Below are 7,983 nucleotides of genomic sequence, written 5' to 3'. Positions count from 1 at the left end.
TCTGTGTGTTTAGTTAACAACCAAACCTCTCTATTTATAGACTTTATCGTACTCAGCCGACTAGGTCTTCTATTAGGAACGTATTTCCTAAACTAAGAGTGTTGCATAAAACAAACTCTTTCCTAACTAGGAATTCTGCCTAAGCAAGGATTCCTTCCTAGAATAGGACTCTTCCCTCAACTTAACTTGAGGTTAACTAAGTTCCTTAAAGGAGTACGGATACACCTGTATCATGGGTCCCCCTTTTGAGAACTTGAACTCCTGTGAGAGTTAAAAATGAAGGTTAGGGAACTCGAGAGTCCCTTTTTCCTTGTTAAACCACTTGGTCTTGCTAGGAACTTGACCTTTGCATCCAATTACAAAATATTCTTTCTCCCCTTGTCGTGTTTTAGTCACTCTTCGCTCCAATATGCAGTCTTCCTTGAGTGGTTCTTCTCTATCAAACCATAAGTCTTATACTCGTGGTAAGATCATAGTGTCGTCACCGTCGTCATCTAGTAATGGTGGTTCAAACAATTTCAAGTATTCGGCATTTATAACCGAGTACATTCCAAGATAAGGTGGCATATCCAGACGAAAGGCATTGTCACCAATCTGATCGGGAATACGAAATGGTCCATATCTCAATGGTTCAACTTCTTACCTTCCCCCTCCAGTCGTTCCTTACCTAATTTTAACCATACCAAGTCACCAACACCGAAATTATAAGGTACAAGATGCTTGTCATGCTTTGCTTTGTATTTGGCTTGTGACTTCTTTAGTTGTGCTTCAACAGTCGCATGATCTGAGATATCTTCTCCAACAACCTTTATGCCTTTTTCCGTTCACTTCCTTCCTTCCCCCCATTGAGGTGTCACTAGAAAATACTAGATCGAAAGGACTAGGTGGTAAGTAACCGTAGCATGTCTCGAAAGGAGATTTCCCCGAAGAACTGTAAACTGCTATATTGAAAGCAAATTGTAGATACGGTAAACTCTCATCCCAAGTTTTAGGATGCTTAGAATTATATCCCCTTAACATGTGAACCATAGTCCTGTTGAACACTTCAGTTTTTCCGTCTGTTTGTGGATGGAAATCTGTACTCTTCTTCAACCTAGTGTCCATCATCTTCCATAAAGAATCCCGAAAGTGACTAAGGAATCGATTATCCCTATCAGAAATAATTGAAGTAGGTAAACCAAAATTCTTCCACACGTGCTCAAAGAAGAGCTTTGCTGTACCGGCTTCTGTTACCGTCTTTGTACATGGAATTAATGCATTCATCTTGTTGAATCGGTCGACCACAACGAAAAATAATCATGACCAGACTTGGTCTTCGGTAACCCACCAAGAAAATCCATAGAAATACTCTCCCAAGGCCTTGATGGTACTGGTAATGGTAGATATAACCCATGTTTTCTGTTGGAAGGTTTAGATGTTCTGCACAACTTACACCCTCTAACCAACTTAGCCACATCATCTTGCATCTTTGGCCAAAAGACATAACGCCGGAGGTTAAGTAGAGTTTTATTCATCCCAAACTGTCTAGTATCTCGGGAAGTGTGTGCCTCTCTCAACCACTGTAAACGATCTCAATCTTCTGGTATGCAAAGTAACTGACCTCTGTATAACAATCCATCTCGGAGTTCATACTCGCTTTTCAAACCACTCTTTACACCTTCTAACACCTTTTTGAAGTCTTTACTGATGCGTATGAATCTGCATACTCTTGAGGAACAATTGGTTGAATTCTCATGGCCACCATTAATGCTCGAACTGGAGGTCGAGATAACATCTCTGCCAACTTGTTTGTAACTCCTTTCTTGTACTTAATGAGAATATTGAAATTCATCAAGTAAGACATCCACTTCATGTGCTGGGCTTGTTGTTGTTTCATCTGTGCATGTAGATACTCAATGGTTTGTGATCTGAATGTACTACTACTTCTTTACCTAAGATATACACTCGCCAATGCTTGATACATTGACATAAAGCATAAAATTTCCTTGTCATAGAGTGCGTAGTTCTTAATAGCACCTGAGAACAATTTTGAATGGTACTCCACTGGTTTACCATCTTGTAACAACACTCCTCCTAATGCATAGTTAGAAGCGTCAGTCTCAACTTCAAAAGTACGATGTAGGTTAGGCAATGCCAACACTGGTGCTTCTGAAATCTTTCTTTTTAGTAACTGAAAAGCGTCTTCATGGGTTTGTTTCCGTTCAAACTTTGACTTGCTCCCGTCAAACCATGCAACAGTCCTGCAATATTTGAAAAATGCCGGATAAACTTACGCAAGTAGGTACAAGCCCCTAAGAAACTTCTGATTTCAGTTACAGTACTAGGTCTAGGCCACTTAGTGATCACTTCAACCTTCCTTGGATCAATATTCCGTTGTCCACCACCAACAATGAAACCGAGATACACCAACTCCTCCTTCCCAAATTCACACTTCTTTACGTTCAACTTTAGTTGGCCTTCATGTAACACTTTAAACACCTTTTCAATGTGAAGAAGATTCTCTTCCAAAGTTCTGTTGTATATAAGGATATCATCCAAATAAACAATCACAAAATCTTCTATAAAAGGTCGTAGCAAATCATTCATCAAACGCATAAACGTCGTTGGAGCATTACATAAACCAAAAGGCATCACCAACCATTCGAACAACCCTTGTTTGGTTTTGAAAGCAGTCTTCCATGTGTCATCTTCTCGAACTCTCATCTGGTGGTATCCGAATTTGAAATCCAACTTTGTAAAGACTCGAGCTTTTTCCAACTGATCCATCATGTCGTCTATCCTAGGTAGAGGGTAACGATTCTTGATTGTGATCTTGTTCAATGCTTTATAATCAATACACATACGCTAGCCTCCATATTTCTTTGGCACCAACAACACCGTTGATCCACAAGGTGAAGCACTTGCCAATATCATTCCTAATTCTAGAAGTTCATGGACTTGTTTCTTGATCTCATTAGATTCCTATATGGTCATGCAATAAAGACCTACATTAGGTAGAGAACTCTCCCTGGTCAACATGATTTCATTCTCCACACTCCTCTTTGGCGGTAATCCTGTGACATCAGAAAATAGATCCTTGTACTTCAACTTCAATCTTTCTAGATCATCTTCTTGTTGTGCAGTCAAGACTGCCAAACAAACTCTACTCGGCTTCTCTTCAAGAGAACGGATCACAAGGAGAATGAACTTTGTGCTAGCATTCACCAATCGCTTAGCCTGAGTGGCTGTAATCAAGCTTGCTCCCTCAAGAGGAGAATCAATAGCCCGAATCACAAAACTTTCTCTATCTTTGGTAAAGGTGTACTTTTTTCCCCTCCTGTATAGAGATGCATCTCTATCCCATAGGTAAGTACTACGTAGTACACCTGACAAACATCCAAAGGAACTACGTCGCATGTAACTTCGTCGATATATGACTCATCTAGAGCAAATTTGAACGTGCATTGCTGTGAAACTTGTAAGCCTCCTTCCTTTTGTAGCCATCCTAAAGGGTACAATTTTGGATGTTTGATAGTCTTCAATCCTAACTTTTGCACCAAAGAATTTGAAAGTAAATTCTCCTGACTTCCCGGGTCAATAACAACATCAACTAGTGTACTAGTGTTGGTTTGACTTGCATCTTCACTGTGAAGAGTTGCTCCCTAAGATCATCTTTTGAAGGTATTTATTTTGCCCCTGTCATAAGATAAAGATTTGAATTGGGTTCCATTAGTCCGTGGAATTCTTTTGGAGTTTGCGCGACTAGTAATGCCTTCTTGGCTTCTTTCCTCTGTAACCCTTTAGGTTTTAGATGAGGGTTCTTAACCCAACACTTGTCAACAACATGACCTGTTTGCTTGCAATGGGTGCAAGACAAACCTTCTTTGTCACTAGACTTCCCTTCTTCTTTGCTCCTTTCACCTCCTTTCACTGTGGTACCTCCAGATTTCACCTTAGTATTTCCCTTTGAATCAGATTTCTTAAGACTTCCTTCAATGGCAGTAGCTTTTATACTTGCTTCGGAGATAGTATCCACCGAAAACATCTTCAACTCGTTCCGTATATACTCATGGAACCCGGAGATATACTTCATATAGATAACATAATTTCCCAAGTCTAAATCCAAAATCATAGCTTGATTATGAAATTCCGAAGTATAGTCTTGTACGGTTTGGTTCAAGTTATACCACTTGAACCATCTCTCCTCAAGGTAGCCAACCGGATAAAACTGTTTCCTTACAAATGCCTTGAATCTTTTCCACGGCAATACTCCTTTACCTAGGTTTTGTCTTTGATAAGCTTTCCACCAGGTTAGAGCATGCTTTTGTAGCTTCAATGCCGCGAAAGCAATCTTTTCCTTTGAACCATATTCAAAGAAATAAAAGTACGTCTTTAGACGTTCAATCCAATCATCCAATTTTTCTACATCAACACTTCCATCATAAAGTGGAATATCGACGCAGAAATCAATTGTCAGATTCTTACCATGAAGTTTAGTTGAAGTAGGACTTTTAAGACTCTCACTTTTGTTCTTTTCGTCCTCATCTTCTTCTTCTTCTTATTCTTCTTCTTCCTCCTCCCCTTCTTATTCTTCTTCTTATTCTTCTTCTTCATCCTCATCCTCTTCTTCCGAAGCTATAGGTGAAGGTATAATGTTTTTATTCGCCTTTGGCATGGGTATGTGAGAATGAATACATTCAGTCAATTCTGCAAGGGTGGTTTGAATCGACTTCATGTCTGTTTGCATCATAGCCACCTTTCCTTCCATAGTTTGTGGTTCGCCTTCCTTGGGATCATCATCTGACTTTGTCATTCTTGATCCCCTTGTTTTCTTAACGTCTTTTAGCTTCTCAAGTACCTCACCAAGCTTTATGTAGAGAGATCTAGTGAAAACCATAAATCACAGGGAATTACCCTAAAAACTAACCTTGCTCGTGATACCAACTTGATACGTATGATCTCTGTACCTTGGTATCTATTACTATAAAGACAGAATTCAGAATAATAATAGACGAGAAACTTAGAAAACAGAACACAAGTAGTAATTCGAAGAAATTATCTTCTCTAGATTATGAACAAGAAAACGATTACAATTCTCCCTTTGTCACGCTCACAATCTCTCTAAACAGTAGTTAACCCTAAACTATTTGCTAAGCTTGCTTTTACAATAAGTAATTGTCTCACAAACTTCTCTAGGTTTCTGTGTGTTTAGTTAACAACCAAACCTCTCTATTTATAGACTTTATCGTACTCAGCCGACTAGTTCTTCTATTAGGAATCTATTTCCTAAACTAAGAGTGTTGCATAAAACAAACTCTTTCCTAACTAGGAATTCTGTCTAAGCAAGGATTCCTTCATAGAATATGATTCTTCCCTCAACTTAACTTGAGGTTAACTAAGTTCCTTAAAAGAGTACAGATACACCTGTATCACTATATAAAGGAGAACTCTAGCAACTGGGAAACCTAATCCCCACACCTCATATGTGATACTAGTTGCGACTAGAGTCGATTCTCCTTTAACCTTAGGTTTTTCTAAAACCCAGTAGGTTAACGACTTAAAGACTTCATTGGGATTGTGAAGCCAGACCCAACTATTTTCTATGTAGTTGCATGTTATGATCTTGCTGTTTTCTATTGTGATTGAGTATTATCTTCTTTAAGATTTGCTCGAGATTTATTCTTCGATAGGCAAGGTTAAAAAGTAGTCACAAACATCTTCGTCCATCGTTTGTGATTCCATAATATCTTGTTTCGTTAATCGATTAAGATTATTGTGAGGTGACTGATAATACTAGGCTGTTCTTCGGGAATATGAGTCTGGTTTATCAATTGGTTCATGTTCACCTTGATTTATCAAAATATGGAACAAAACTCATAGGTATATCTGTGGGAGACAGATTTATCTATTCAATAGACTTTTTTGTGTGATACAAATTTGTTTATCAAGTCTTCGACTCTGGGTCGTAGCAACTGTTAGTTGTGGGTGAGATCATCTAAGGGAATTAAGTACGCAGAATCTGGCGTGGTTCAAGAGGCGTAAGGAACGCAACTGTGCCTTGATCAGTGTGAGATTGGTTAGGGCTCAACTACATTCCAGTCTGAAGTTAACTTGGAGTAGGATAGTGTCTGTAGCGGATTAATACAGTATGGTGTTCAAATCTGGACTAGGTCCCGTGGTTTTTCTGCATTTGCAGTTTCCTCGTTAACAAAATTTCTGGTGTCTGTGTTATTTCTTTTCCGTATTATATTTGTTTATATAATTGAAATATCACAGGTTGTGCGTAAGTTCAATCAATTGTGAATCTAACCTTTGGTTGTTGATTAAATTGATTGACATTTGGATATTGGATATCGTCCAAGTTGTTTCTTATATTAATCAGGATCACGGATTTTTATCTGTTTGATTTGTTGATTACATCAAGAAACAGAGATATAACTCTTGGATATATTTCTTGATTGAGCTCGCTTTATTAGTTGGTGCTCTCAGAATTATATTGTAGTTAGTCCATATAGATTGCTAAGAGAAATATTGGGTGTGGTTGTTAGACCCCCGCTTTTTCACATACTATCAGTAGGTATCCACTTGGTTTTTTATGGATCTTGAAGGTTGTAAGCCAACAGACATGCCTCATCTTGAGATCCAGCAGAACTATCGGAATCATAGTCAGACATGATTTTCGATATGATTTTCTTTTTCCTTTCTGTACTGATTCCTTGACAATCCTTAACCTTTTGAGCTTCCTCCTTGAAGACAAATGAAGATTTGAAGATGACGAAGTTTTTCTTATTAGTTTTCGTATCTTGTGAATTGTGTGGACAAACCTTGATCTTCTTGGATCTAACTAGAATCGTGTTTATATTTGATAGACTTGATTAGCTATTTCCGTGAGATCGGCATCACCTTATAGTTACTCTTTGAGTTCTATACTGATTAATTGCAAATTTAGAATTTGGTTATTTCGGTAATCAAAGTTTAGGTTGATCTAACCAGACAAAGGAGTTTATTAGTTTAAACGGAAGAGCCTTTGTCAACGAATCATAATATCTTATTACCAAGATTGAATAGAGTAGTTACCAAACAGATTTATCCTTTACTATTTGGAATACAATCAAAAGGATTTTTGATTCACGTGCGTGACTCTAGAAGTCGAAGGCGTAGGGATACTGAGGAAACTAAGTAGCTAGGGGTAGTCTACTTGGTCTCAACTATACGAAGTTGGTATTAGATTTTGTATAGCGGCTTAATTTTGAGACTATTCAAAATTGGACTAGGTCCCGGAGTTTTTTGTATTTGTTGTTTCCTCGTTAACAAATTCTTGTTGTGTCATTTACTTTGTTTTTCGTATTATAATTGTCATATAATTAAGTAAATTACACACGTACGTTAATCTGAATTATTTGACTTTGATCCTAATAGTCAATTGATTATTACCATAACTATTGTCAAGTAAATATCTTGTTTTCGTATTGTTTCCACCTCGTCCATAACCAATCACACAAGGTATAGGAGTTAAATTGTATTTCCTCGACTTTGTCCATAGACGATTACTTAAGAAACCGCACTTATAGGTTGATATTTGAAAGATTGTGGTGTATTTGGGTACCCTCGTCTTTTCAGTACGGTTGCAGAACTATGTATAATGACTATTCAGTATGCCATGTGAACAATAAACAATTTGATGTTCATGAAACACTTAAGAATTTAATCATGATTCACAAACATAAGTGTTTAAGTGATCAATGAAATCTTATAAGTGTTTAAAAGAGTCATAGCAATGCTAAACATATTAAAAAAAGAAAAGCCTTTGAGCATCTGCTAAATTTACTGGGACAGTTGGTGAAACGGTTTTCCAACCGTAAGGCTAGTTCACGAGTCAGGGTGTTATGGTTTGAGAACCGAGTTCGCTAACCCTAGTCGGCTTGAGAACATCAGATGGACACAGTTTGCGAACTGGGTTTGCCAACCGTTTTATGGTTTCTGAAATCGTATAGACACAATTTT

Source organism: Papaver somniferum, chromosome 2, assembly GCF_003573695.1.
Source record: "Papaver somniferum cultivar HN1 chromosome 2, ASM357369v1, whole genome shotgun sequence".
NCBI lineage: Eukaryota > Viridiplantae > Streptophyta > Magnoliopsida > Ranunculales > Papaveraceae > Papaver > Papaver somniferum.
The sequence above is the reverse complement of the archived record's forward strand: the minus strand, read 5'-3'. Positions refer to the sequence as shown.